Source organism: Bactrocera tryoni, unplaced genomic scaffold, assembly GCF_016617805.1.
Source record: "Bactrocera tryoni isolate S06 unplaced genomic scaffold, CSIRO_BtryS06_freeze2 scaffold_11, whole genome shotgun sequence".
Taxonomy (NCBI): domain Eukaryota; kingdom Metazoa; phylum Arthropoda; class Insecta; order Diptera; family Tephritidae; genus Bactrocera; species Bactrocera tryoni.
In genome coordinates this window covers 3025060-3040053 of record NW_024395824.1, presented here as the reverse complement: position 1 = coordinate 3040053, position 14994 = coordinate 3025060, and the positions used below count along the sequence as shown (strand labels likewise).

The window sequence follows — 14994 nt, the reverse complement described above, 5'->3', positions numbered from 1 at the left end:
ATTTCCATTTAAATTTATGGCGTTTATATTGGTAAATATGTGTAATATTTGAATGGAATTAAGTGGATATGTTTTATATAGTTGTTTCTCTAGACATTGGTGCAAATCATAAAACCCTTATTCAGTTATTTCCGATCTTCTGGTTGACATATTCAGAAAACTGTATTAAGCTTAAGACCTAAGGTTGAATCTTTGGGGATCCACCTCATCTGCTAACATAATTTTCCTATTCGGGTCAGTGTTAAATTCCTACTTCATGAGGATGACCGTATTAGAGATATGATTTTTAAATCAAGGTCTATACTAATTTTATTCATATCCATTGCTAACCAACATAATATTTAAAAAAAAACTGTCAACGTAATTTTGTGAAGATATTTCGCACACTGATTTACATATTCGGCATACAATAAGCTAATGGGTGATGCAATAGTCTCTTTCTGACAGATCACTCGTGAGTCGTGTGAGACTGTCATATTATTTTTAATCGGTATTGTCTGGCATTTCAGGAAGGAAAGATTTACGCCTGAGCAACGTTTACAAATTGCTCAACTTTATTACGGAAATTCATGTTTTGTAAAGAATATGTTTCCCGTACTTCGCTCAACTTATAGTCAAATTAATCGACCTACTGACTATTTGCAACACCATCACCCATATTAGAAGCTTCGTTATTGGATAATATTCTACCGAATAGACTACGACCAGCACGCAGTAAAGAAAATATGGCTGAGTGTGTCGATGTCCGACGAAGATGGTGGACAGTCGATTCTGCGCCGTTCTCAGCAACTTGAAGTAACGTGTGGAATGATTTGGCGCATTTTATTTCAATATCTTAAATTAAAAGCGCACAAAATACAGCTTGAGCTAGATCTGAAGCCGCTCGGCCTTCCCAAGCGATATGGCTTCGATCTATGGGCTCTTGAAAAGTTCCAAGAAGAACCGATGTTTTCGAGCCTGATTCTGTTCAGCGATGATGCCCATTTCTGCCTTAATGGATATATAAACAAGCAAAATTGTCATATTTGAGACGAACCTGACTACCTGAAGAGATTCAAGAGCTGCCATCTCATCAAGAAAAAACAACGGTTTGACGTAGTTTGAGGGTCGATGGAATCATCGGTCCATATTTCTTCAAAAATGATGGCGGTGAGAGCATAACCGTCAATGGCGCCCGTCATCGCGCCACGACAACGACTATTTGATACATGAAATTGAAGCTTATTATCTCGGCGACATTTGGTTTCAACGAGACGACGCCACTTTCCACACATCGTATCAATCAATGGATTCATTGAGACAAGACTTCGGTGAGCGGATAATTTTACGCTTTAGGCCGGTGGATTGTAAATCAAGTTCGGTAGATATCACATCTTTAGACTTTTTCCAGTGGAGATATGTAAGGTTTAAAGTCTATGCGGACAATCCCGTTTCGATTTAGGCCTTCGAGCAAGGCATGACGAGTGTCATTCGCCAGTAACCAGTCATAATACTCGAACAGGTCATCGTAAATTGAAATTAACGGATGGACCATCTCAGACGTAGCCGCGGCCAAAAAATAAATGCAGAAAAATGCTCTTTCGTACGATAATAGACATTTCCCATTAAATTGAAAGTTTCTGTTTTTTTTTTTTAAAGTATTTCAATCAACCTTAATAATAACGAAACTAAGTATATGCGGTGTGTGGGAGGTGGGGTAATATATGGAAAGATTTTACAAAATTTTTCTTTGAACTATAATATATCTAACATAATATATTCAGTTTTTCGCTTAGTATCATACTCATTGACGGGTAAAAATTTGATGTTTGCTGATCATTAATAACATGTTGTCTTGCGCTAAGAATACTGTTAATAGAATCGGTGCTATTTCCATCATTTGTTACTAGCTTTGGCTCACGGTAGTGAAAATAAATTTTGTATTAACAGTTAAAATAATGACTATTCGCATTATCAGAAATAAAGTAATTTAAATTGGGAGAGTTGTTTATGCTTATATAATTGTTTCTTATCTCGGGTCGTAGAAAGTTAGAAATCATTTTAATGCATCACCTCCCGGAAAAGAAAATTGACTTACTCTTTTCTGCTTATATAAAAAATTCTTGCTTTCGACACACGCAAGCAACCTACTTACAGCGTTTTATGGCAGAAGAAAGGAGTGCCCAAGTGGTTGCCGGCTACTTTTACAATTTGTCTTTGACTTTTTTTTATTGTGACAGATAAAGCCACTACTACAGGATATTGTAGGCGTTTGAACGGGAAGGGTAAGTTTGTAGAAATGAAAGGGATTTTGGATATCAATGCTGTCTCTCCGGCAGGGACCAATCAGCAAGAAAGGTGGCCTGAACGAAGGCCAGCTCTGTTGTATGTAACCTAGTGCCATTGCACAGTCTGGGCGTAAACAGGTTGAGCATCAGTATGACAAGCACGCAAACTTGCGGTTTCATCTTGTGGATGGGTACCCCTGGCAAGTCGGAAAAAATTTAAAAATATACAGGCAGTGGCGGATTTGCATTAAGGCCCAGGAGGGACGGGCCTAGGGCGGTCAGATATTAAGGGCGGCAAATCGTGCCAAAAAAATCACTGATAACAACAAGATTAACAAGAAATAACTCAAATGCAAAGTATCTTAACCGTATGCTTATATAATCTTCCTAAATCACTATTTTTGCGTATCAAAGTATAAATAATTTCGTACATCGTACATATAAAGTATCTAGGAAGAATATGTACCTAGGTACCTAACCTATTGTTATTATGAAGAAATAAATGACTGGGAAAACATTCTGAAAAGAGTAGTTCCATGCGTAAAAGCACTTGCATCACCTGGTTTGCCCTTCAGAGGACACGACGAAAAATTTGGATCAATCCACAATGGAAATTATTTAATGTCCTTAGAGCTTATCGCCGAGTTCGATCCGTTCTTAGCTAAACACATTACACGTTATGGAAATCCAAACTCAGGATTTACGAGTTATCTTTCTTCAACAACATGCGAAGAGTTCATTCGACTTATGGGAAACAAAGTTGTGGAAACAATTGTAATGGAAATATTAACAGCAAAATATTTTTCACTGATCATTGACTCGACACCGGATATATCTCACGTAGACCAGCTCACTTATGTAATCAGATATGTCCTGCCTAATGGATACCATGTAGAACGGTTTCTCAAGTTTATTCCAAACACAGGCCACAAATCGCAATAAACGACAGATGCTGTTACTTAAACTTTAGCTGAATTGGGAGTTGACATTTCAAACTGCCGCGGGCAATCATATGACAACGGAGCTAACATGTCAGGCATTTATAACGGCCTGCAAGCTAAAATAAAGGAAATTTCACCCCTTGCCGACTATGTTCCCTGTTCAGCACACTCGCTGAATTTAGTAGGTGAATGTGCAGCTGAAAGCAGCCAAGAGGCTTGTTCGTTCTTTTCTCTACTCCAAGAGCAGCGACAACTCAGCGTTGGGAACTCCTTCAAACCCATTTCTCCGTCAAAAGTCTATCAACGACTCGTTGGTCAGCTCGTGCAGACGCATGCAAAAGTTTACGCGGAATCCTGAAATGAAATCCATAAAGCGCTAGTCACCATCGAAAATGACACACAACAGAAGAGAACCGTTATATGCGAAGCAAGAGGTATTCGTTTGAAACTGGAACGTTTTGAAACGGCCCTCATGGCTGTTTTTTGGGGATGTTTACTAGATCGCATTAACGCCACAAGTAAAAAACTTCAGAGTGTGGAAATTGACATTACCATTGTCATAGAACTGTACGAGGCTTTAATACATTTTGTTGGCAAAACAAGAGAGAATTTCGATGATTTCGAAAAAAAGCGAAAAAACTGTTCTTCGTACAGGAATACGAAAAAGATTTTCGACGCAATCGAAAGCGTAAGCTGCTTCCTGGCGAGACAAATACAGGTGAAGAGATGCAACAAAAAAATGGCCATGAAATTTTTAGAATAAATACTTTTTTAGTAGTAATTGATACATTGTCAGAAGAACTGAAAAGACGTCGGGATGCTTATAAATTACTCTACAATAAATTTTACTTTATTACCAACCTGACGAATCTAAACATCTCAGAAGTCGAAGATAAGACCAATGCATTGCAAATGATTTATTCTACAGACTTGGAAGACGATTTTACAGAAGAATGTCTTCATTTTCGTTCTCACTGCGGCATAAAAAATGAGGATTTTGAAAAGAGGAAAGAGAATTGAGGAAAGATTGCAGTCAGTTTGTTTAAATGGTTACGAACGGAAGGTCTTCAAACCATTTACCCAAACGTGGATATTGCTCTTCGGATGTGTGTGTGTACACCTGCCAGTAACTGTACTGGAGAAAGATCGTTTTCTTGTTTGCGGAGAGTGAAAAACTATTTACGCACAACAATGACGGAGCAGAGGTTAAACGATCTTGCTTTGCTTAATATAGAAGCTGATTTTATAGAAATTGAATAGCGAAGATTTGATTAATGGTTTTGCTGCGCTTAGGTGCAGACGAGGTTTGTAACACATTGTACGAGTAAAACATTTATTTCATTAAAAACAAAACCTAAAACCAATTTCAAATGTTTTATTTAAATGTCCAATCATCCCTGAAATCTCGGAAAATATTATAAACTAGCTTTATCCGCTAGCTTTTATTTAAACAATTTTCTGAATCAATTAAAAGTGGGAATAAAGTAAATTCATGAATTATGTCTTTGGTCTATAATGATGGGTGCTGAGAAAGGGGCGGCACATGGCCTGGGGCCTAGAGCGGCTAGGACTGCAAATCCGCCACTGTATACAGGGTATATACAGCTGGGCCGTCAGTTGTCATTACTGTGTCTTATGAGATGTAGGAACTTGCTTTAATATTATTTCATTACCCAGGTTTTCTTGTAAACTCAAAAATACCTGATTAGTATGGTTACCTTCCGAGCTAACTACATTTGCTAATTAGGCTTCAAAGTTATTTGGCCGTTAGTATCCGTCATTATGAGACGTTCAAGTATTTACCTGTAACTACTTTACTTTAGCCCACAACCGCGAGGCCTTAAGGCCGCGTTAACCCGCTAGGTAATTGGATAATCAAATAGATTCTTTCGCACCGAAAGTCTTGCAAGCTGCGATCCAGTAGCGTTACTCCCCTATTTCATGGTGAAAATGGCCTGGCTATTGCCCTTATTCGTTTATTTACAAGGACGTTTCAAAGTAAACAGTAAAGTGGCGCCATCTATATGCCGACTAGTGCGTTAGAATCTGCTATCTTTATCGATTGTCCAGTTAGAATTTCATGACATTTCATTGACTGGAAATGAAGTTATTACGATTTAAGTGTCAGTATGTTTGTGTTATCGGTGAAAAAAAGAGCTTCGAACAAAGAGCCAGCATTAAATTTTGTTTTAAAATTGGTGAAACTTTTACCGATGAAAGAAGTTTATGGCGGTGATTGCCTATCCGTAGCGTCAACGTTTTCAAAGTGGTCGTGATTAAATAAATGACGATCAACATGTGGGCCAATCAAAATCCGCGATCACCGGAAATTTCATGGAAAATGTGAGTGCATTCATCAAACATCAGCCGAAATCATCATTGAAATTCATGGAAATGGAATTGAACATCTCCAAAACATCGATTTATCGCATTTCGACCGAACATTTGGGCTTACAAAAGGAGTGTGCACAGTTTGTTCCGCCCAAATTAACTGACGACCAAAAATTGCTCAGAATCCAAGATTCGAAGGATGATTATTTGACCAAAAATCACATTTTAACCATTAACCACTCCCCGTATTCACCTGATGTGGCACCGTGCGACTTCTTCCTTTTTGGAAAAATGCATTTGGCTATGAAAGGAAAGCGTTATGCAGACGTAGAGGCTATTCAAAAGGCTTGAACCGGCATACTGGCGGCCATACCGGCCAACGAGCCAAAACACTCATCCGACATGCTTTTGGACCGTGCCAAAAGCTGTATTGAAGCAAAAGGAGACTATTTTCAATAAAATAAATTCATTTTGCCGAAAAACCATTTGTTCTGTTTTTTTAAGTCCTGTTTAGTTTGGAACGCTCCTTGTATATATACATATGGTGGCCTTCATGGGGCCACCCAGCTGTTGTCCACGGACACGATGTCTTTCAGATTATTACTAACAGTAGGTGCCCCTTCCATACGCCATATGTGTTCTCTACGGGTAACCATTTTCATTCGTTTGCCTATCAATTAATAGTATTGACAGACGGCAGCGTTAATCCAGATTAACTGCATAAACCCGGATTAATTCAGAAGTTAGTGAAGACAACTCCGTGCTAACTCACATTTAATTTTCAAATTTTTAGACATTTTTGTTGGCAACATTGTTTAAATTGCAAATTTTAAACTATTTTGAAAGTAAAACAAACAACACTGCCAGCTGTTTTCAAATTTTCAATAATAAAACAAGAAGTTTATGTTATGTCACCTATAAATTTGGATCTGTATTTCCGTCTGTCAAGGCTATAAGAGCGCATGTATATTTGGTTGTTTGTGAATTTTCCGTCCTTCATGAGGACGTACGGTTCAGCACGCCGCATAGTCCGTGGATCATGATTTTAGTGATGGTATCATATAACTGTTTATCTTCGTTGGCGTCGGGCAAATCTGTAGAAACAGCTCCATAAATTTAGCTTGCACGCAATTTCTCTTTTGGTCAGACTAAATAATTTACATGCGACACTCTCCGTTTTTGCCACTTAATAGAGTGCATTAAACACTGTCAGTTACGGAATACCTGACTTTTAGTGAAGAGAGCCACTGTTTTTTGTATTTTTATACGAAAACCTTGATACGGTTCGTTGGTTTCTGACTGGTCATAGCACCTTCTAAAAATAAGACTTTTATCACTATGCAGTTTTTTCCATTTAAAAAAAAAATACTATGACATGGCTACACTAAATGGCTTCTAAACAAAAATGTATTGACAGATTGAAATGAAACTTCCAGTACGTTCATATGAAGAGTGTACCAACAAAACAAAAAAAAAAAAAATGGGCTAGTAGCAATGCCCTCTCTTATCAAACGAAGACACTTATAGAACAACCTTCATACCAGGTCGCCGTCTTGAGTTTACTGATGCATATGCGGGAACTGTTTACAAACGACGACCGGAGGATCACCATTTGATGCAAGTCGGCCGTCGTTGCCTTCCATTTTTACATAAGTACATATCCGTCAAGGATTGAAATGGTAAAGTCCTACAACGTAGCAACAAATTAAAATTGTTTTCACGGACCATTATATGGAATGAGTAAAAGAACATGTAGGTTATTTTTTTATTTGTAAGGGCTTGAGAGATTTAATGTGATATACCTCTTGTCCCCTCCAGTAAATCAATGGGTACTGTAGGGCGTCATAATATCGGTTGAGTGTCTGTAATCCTGGTGAGAGGGGGATTGTACTTCCGCAAAACGATACTTTTCGGTGCTGTGGGGTCATCGCTCACAACCGCTAGGGAATATTTTGTTTGCCCGAATGACGCTATCTAAAACCCTAGACTACTAGCTACTAGAGCACTACGCCGGTTACACCTATGGGCTAAAAACAATGGACTAGGTGTTAATCCTAATAGAGTTGATGCTGTTCACAAGCAAAACCAAAATCCCCCGATATCAACTTTCCGTGCTAAATGGTACAATACTCTCTCTATCCCCTCAGCTAAATACTTAGGGGTGGAGATTGACACCAAATTGTCCTGGAAAATAAATACAGAAAAGGAATAAATAAAGCATATACGGCCTACTACACTTGCAAGAGAATCGTCAGTAAAAATTGGAGCCTTAAACCTAGTTTAATCATGTGGATGCATACGGCGGTCATAAGACCTATACATACATATGGAGCACTGGTGTGGTGGCCAGCGCTAAAGAAACACTACAACTTTAGAAAATTAAATGGAGTACAAGGAGCATCATGTGCAGGTGATACTGGTGCAATCAAGTCATGTCCGACTGACGCGCTTAATATAATGCTGCACCAGCTACCTATTGACATATATTTACCAAATAGCAGCATGCTCTGCAATAAGAATAAAAGAATTGGGAGGCTAGAATCAGAAGAACTATGGAGATAAAGATATCCTAAACGAACTCCGTGTACACATCAATAAATCAGACTACATTCTCCCAATGCTGAATTTCAATAGACGCAAAATGCAATGTAGCTAAACAGATATGGCCAACATATGACAAGAAAAGAACTAAATAATTATTAAATAGGTCCAGGAACAGGGCATTGGCCATTTGAAGAACATGCGTCCAAAATGGGTATGCCCTACAACAACATCTGCCGAGGCTGCTTCATCGAAACCACAAAAAGGTTTGAAAGAGAAGATGAAACGTGGTAGCAGATCTACGACTAGTCCACCAATATGGCACAGCTAGGGCTAATTGAGCCCGAAATACAACAAGGCTGCCCTCCTACCTACCTACCTTTACTTTAATTACCCAAAAACAAGTATTTTGTCTGATCTGCCTTCAATGCAAAAGAAAGAAAAGAAAAGAAAAGTTAATTTGGAGCCGCTCTCACACTGGTCTTTGACGGGACAAAAACGAAACAACATCACACCTTGTCATGCCATTGAACTAAATGTTTCGTCATTATAAATGTTTTATGGTATTATAAATTACATTTTATTTAAAGACATTGAAATGAAGATTTTTGGGTCCATTATACTTAATTTAATCGTACAATATCTACTTTATAAGACGGGTAAAAGCTAATAACGGGTCACCTTTATGTTATCAGTAATTAACACCTCCGCTGATTTGCGCCAAGCTACCTGGCTGTCTCCGGATCGAAAAACCCCCAACCAGATCGATCATGATGTGATAGACGGAAGACACGGAGATCTAGTGACCGATGCCCAGAGCATACTAAACTTATGGAGGGAACACTTCCCCAGCATGCTAAAACGCAGTGCAAGCATAACGCAGGGAGAAGGCGAACCAGATTCCCCAATCGATGATGACGACGGAGCAGACGTTGCTTTGCCCGACCGTGAAGAATTTCGAATAGCAATTACCTGTATGATGAACAACAACGCGGCGGGGGACGATGGATTGCCGCTCGAGCTATTCACACACGGTGGCGAAGAACTGATAAAGAGCATGCATCAGCTTATTTGCAAAATATGGTCGGACGAATGCATGCCCAACAGTTAGAATTTAAGTGTGCTCTGCCCAATCCACAAAAAGGGAGACCACACAATCTCCGCCAACTATCGTCGATAAGGCTCCTCAACAACTCGTATTGTGTGAAAGATTAAAGCCCATTATCAACAAACTGATCAGACCTTATCAGTGTGGCTTTAGACCTGGCAAATCAACAACGGACCACATATTCACCATGCGCCAAATCTTGGAAAAGACCCGTGAAAGGTGAATCGACACACACCACCTCTTCGTTGATTTCAAAGCTGCTCTCGACAGCACGAAAAGGAGCTGCCTCTATGCCGTGATGTCTGAATTTGGTATCCCCGCAAAACTTATACGGCTGTATAAACTGACATCGAGCTACACCAAAAGCTCCGTCAGGATCGGGAAGCACCTCTCCGAGCCGTTCGGTACCAAACGAGGTTTCAGACAAGGCGAGTCCCTTTCGTGTGACTTCTTCAACCTACTTCTGGAGAAATAATTCGAGCTGCAGAACTAAACCGAGAAGGTACAATCTCAATAAGAGTGTTCAGCTGCTGGCGTGTGCTGATGATATTGATATCATTAGATTTAACAACCACGTCGTTAGTTCTGCTTTCTCCAGAAAGCATAAGGCATCGAAGCAAATGGGTCTGGCAGTGAACGAGGGCAAGACGAAATGTTTCCTTTCTCTCATTATTTCGGTCCTGCTATATGGTGCAGAGGCTTGGACGATGACAACAGCTGATAAGGCGAGGTTGCGAGTGTTGGAGAAAAATTCTGCGAAAGATTTATGGTCCTTTGCGCCTTGGCCACGGCGAATATCGCATTCGATGGAGCGATGAGCAGTATGAGTTATACGACGACATCGACATAGTTCAGCGAATTAAAAGACAGCGGCTACGTTGGCTATGTCATGTTGTCCGGATGGACGAATACACTCCAGCTCTGAAAGTATTCGACGCAGTACCCGCCGGGAGAAGCAGAGGAAGAGGAAGACCTCCACTCCGTTGGAAGGACCAGGTGGAGAAGGATCTGGCTTCGCTTGGTATCTCCAATTGGCGCCACCTTGCGAAAAGAAGAAACAAGTAGGCACGCTGTTGTTAACTCGGTTATAACCGCGTAAGCGGTTTCTACGCCAGTAAATAAAATTCTTAATATTCACACAATTTTCTCTCATGTAAGCTAATTTAACAATAATATTTCAAATCAATATAGAACAATGTGTATTAAGTTATTTAAATATAATAATAATAAATGTTAACCAATTTTAGGGAACATTACTTACAGCACCTAATTGCTCGTCCGTAAATGCTGTACAAAATGCTACAAAAAGTTATAGTTATTGAAAGTGTTCACCCAACATTTTGTGATATACATATGTTTTGTTCTGTATTCACTACTAGCGATTGGAATTATTGAAGTGATTGGAGAAAATGTTCTTTTTTGTTGCTTTGGTTATACAAAGCCTTAAGCGAACAAATAACATAATTGTACCAGTTTGCGTTTTCTGGAAGTATCGAAAATGTTAAAAGATGTGTTGTGCTAGTTATTTGTTTGCTCCTACTTCTATATTTCATTCAATGCATTTTTTGGGTGTGTGTCGTTTGAGTGGAAAGCACCCATACAAGCAACTCCATGGTATTTATTTAAAGCCTCCATACGATAATCTTCGGAACAGTATGCAACTTTACAGTTGGGACCATGGTGTTGTTGGATCGTATTCTGGCAAAGACACTACAAACAAGTATGCATTGTTATTGGTGAAGCGACGCACATTTTATACAAGTCTTTGTAAAGGTCGCATACATCCTTGTCCACATTTTTAGGAATAATATATAATCAAATACTTATGTACATATAATGTTACGTTATTTAACGACACACCAGCTAATTGGAAAGGGTTGAGTATCATCTAAAAGCACATAAAAAACACTAAGTAAATAATAAATAAATAGTTAAATTAAGCATTACGCAGCTATGCCTACCTGTGTATCAGATTCACCCGAACTCTGCGCGACCTTTTCACCAAGGTTCTCAATGTCGGCTGTAGAAGCGTATCACTAACCAAACATTTGAATGCCGAATGTTTGGTTTTCACTATTGTCAAAACTAAAAAAATAAGTAAAAGAGAAAACAATAAAAACGCTTTGTAACACGAGGTACATACATAAAGCCACAATCAATAATAATGGTAGTGTTAATCACTTTGCACACATTTTTCACTTACACCAAATGTTATAACATAAATTTTCAAATAATACGGAGTCCAGTCGAATGTTGAGATTACTAGCTAAACTCTCTAATATGAGACATGTTTGTTCATTCTTATCCATCTTTGGTATAGCGCGTTATATTTCACACTGAGACTCACCCAAACCTAACCGAATATTATTACGAATTGTTGCATGGTATTAGTAGGATTATTTGATTTACCGAGGATGTGTGGCTGCATGAAATTTCAATAATATATCAAATTTATTTAATACTTCTTCTTCCAATTATTCGGTTTTTCTTTTTCTGAAAAGCTTATTATTTTAATTAATAAAATATTAGCAACTTACCTGGCGCTCTTCAAATCATGTTAGGCTCTTGAAATCATTTACAATGCTTAAAATTTTTGTTTCGATTGGCGATTCAATGGCGGCAATTTTTAACGGATTCATTATCAATATGTGCGTCTCATTCTTACACATTCAAAAATTTTTTATGACGAAAGTTGCTACTCTTACAATTTTCTAAATGTTTTTGTGAATTGGATACCCCGTCTTGTAGGGCAATAAATAAGTACTTGCAGGGATAAAGAGATGCCTAACTTATTCCAGTGTGAGAGCGCCTCAAATTAAGCGTTTTTTATATAATTTTTCATTGTAGCTAGATCAGGAAAAATAATAATTTTTGGGCATTAAAATTAAAGCACCCAACATTTATTACAATTGCAAATTATATATTGGACTTTTAATATATGGCGAAACTACTTAAATCCTTTTTTATGATTTTATGATACATTAAAACAGCTGACTTTTGATCTTTCAGTACTTAATAAATTTAATTAAGCTTGTTAGTTCTCAAGTAATAAATGTTTTTAATCATTGGTAATTGAAAATTAATCACATTGCAAAACGTTTCATGAAATACATATATTTAAATGTCACAGTTTCTATGATTTTGATTTTTTATTAGTGATTTTGAACGGCGGCAATAAATCCCTCTGTTCACACAAATTTTTGGTATAATTTCAATCTGGCAGTTCCAGTCATTCCAATGGCAAAACGTCAAAATATACCAGATCCAGTCAACTGTCAACTTCAAAGTTTGGTAGGTGGGCGGTTCTCACATTTCCAGTGACAGTTGGGCATCGCTTTATCTCTGGTAATTATGTAAATAAAGAATGAAACAGATTCACAAAATTTAAGGTAACGGCGTTCCCACTGGCTGTATTTTATTTCGTGCTCACCTACTCAATCAGAGTTCCTCACATGCTGACCATTCATACAGGGTAAAGTCTACCGAAGATCGAAAATATTTATACTACACACTATTATCAGGGTTGGGTACGCCCACAAGCAAAAGACTCTCACAAAATAAAATCGTGTTATTGCGTTTACACTGTGGCAAAGCGAATCAGCGGGTATAGTATGCCGGACTGAATGTGTGCACGTGCAAATGATTAGGGGGATTCTCTTGCTCTTGCAAGATTGCACGATGACATAAAATGAAAAAATCCTATACTGAAATATGCAAGGTTAAGAGGGCACCCATTGCAGAATGTAGTGATATATGAACGGCTGATTCGCTCAGTTTATTGAGAATGACTATTGTGAATTGGCGCACTTTCTGAATTCATTCTTAACAAAAAACTTAAGTAGAAATTGTAAAATCTATTTAAAGCTTACCTTCCTCAACAATTTAACGGCGTAATATGTCTTTATGTAAAATGTCATTGCACAAACATAAACATGGGTTTTGGTCTGACATATTTTACAGCCATTGTAAATAATTTTCTGCGTGTGTTTGTTGTTGTGCCTTTGCACCCTGTGGAAAATTTTGCAATTCGTGCACCGTGCAAGGGTTTTGCAAGGCAAGAGAATACCCCTATTGTATCAAAGTTAGTAGTATGCCAGGGTGAGTGGCCATTAGATTATAGTTGGTCAATTTGTTATACAAAAAAGAGACTATATGATATTTTATCGAGTAAGAATTAGTTTAATTTGCGTCAAATATGAATATCCGTCCGCACTAACGTGTTCATTCCATTGCTGATTGCAGACTGATGGAACAAAAAACGTCTGCACGACAGCTAAATTTTCTTGTCTGCAAATTTCGTCTTGAAGTCAACTTCTTGAACACTTTGCGTACGGCAGCGACATATCACCCAACTGAATGTGTACATGTGTGCTGTTGATATACTAAAACTGTTGAATTTTTTAATGTTTTATTAAAAGCAAAATTTTTAGCGCAAAAAACAGGTAAATAGGTCAATTCATTTGTTTTAAATTATGAATTGTTATTACCAAGAATAATCATGGCTATTTTATGCTTCTGTTGGTAAAATACTGTTAGACTTAGCGACAACACTACAGCAGTCCATTGCCGTCGGCAAAATTAGAAATGTTTTTAATTTAACGGCAGCAGCAACTGCAAGCCTGCTGCGGTGAAGTCGTCTTGTTGTCATGGATGACTGATACGAAAATCGTTCACATTTTTTCTACCATTTGCCAATGTTGCCACTGTGGAACAAAATCGATTGGGTATTTTAAAACAAGTTTTGGATATTTTGCAATTTCTACACTACCATTGAAGCAATTAGCGCGTTACCGATATTACTTATGTCATACCATCTTGGAAATAAAATGTAGTGTCTTTGGCCGTACCGTGATATAGGGAGAGTCATCATTCATTTTCACAGTATCGGCAGGAGTTCCTACAATATTTACGCTAAGCGAATTCGGTTGTTGCAGCTTTAGTAGTTTAAGAGAGCACTAAACGTATAAGAAGGCGAGGCCAGGACTACTTTCCGTGATAAGAGCAAATGAGGCATAAGTAAAAAGTTGTTAATTCGGATAATGAGTGGTAAAGCGTGAAGTTGGTGGAACAGGGATTTAAGATAGATGTGCATCTGTTAAATTGGAGTTTTATTTAACAATTAAGTGATCGAACAAAAAAGTGAGTTACATCGTAGACGATTTATCGAGAAATCCGTTACAATATGTTGTCCGCCTTCGCATCTCATTACACACTTTCACATTTGTGACATTTTCGCAATAAAATACAAAACAAAACATTAGCACATATCACAAATATTATTCCTCTTCTCTATTGGCGTAGACACCAATTACGCGCCAGTCGTTCTTCCTTGTAAATTGGAAATTCCAAGTGTAGCCAGGTCGTTCTTTACCAGATCTCTCCAACGGAATGGAGGTCGTCCTTTTCCTCTGCTTTCCCCGGAGGGTCGATCACTCTCAGAGCAGGAGTGTTTTATTCATTCGGACAACATGACCTAGCCAGCGTAGCCGCTGTCTCTTAATTTGCTGAAGTATGTCAATGTCGTCGTATATCTCGTACAGCTCATCGGTATTCGGCGTTGCCAATGATCAATGCGCATGGTTACCGAAAACAGGAAGGACATAAAAGTTTGTAGAATTTTGATTTTTTTTGTGTGATATTTTAGATAGACTATCGCTGCTCTAATTTCTCTAATCGCGTCTGTTGTGACATTGCATTTTGACATTTTTACTTTGTCGGCAATAACTTTTATTAATATGTAAGTATTCTGCTTATTTAAAAATATTTTGTATTTTTCTTTAGTTTTTAATTTCTTAAACAAATTTTG

The 14994-nt window shown here is 38.1% G+C and overlaps 1 long non-coding RNA gene across 1 annotated transcript; it reads right to left on the bottom strand.

Annotated features, from left to right (window-relative positions):
* Positions 1-10500: 10500 nt before the first annotated feature.
* Positions 10501-11269, bottom strand: LOC120779707. Its single transcript, XR_005705724.1, has 3 exons — positions 11150-11269; positions 10729-11076; positions 10501-10671 (listed from the first exon to the last, which is right to left on the bottom strand). It is a non-coding gene; the product is annotated as an uncharacterized LOC120779707 (long non-coding RNA).
* Between the last annotated feature and the right edge of the window lie 3725 nt (positions 11270-14994).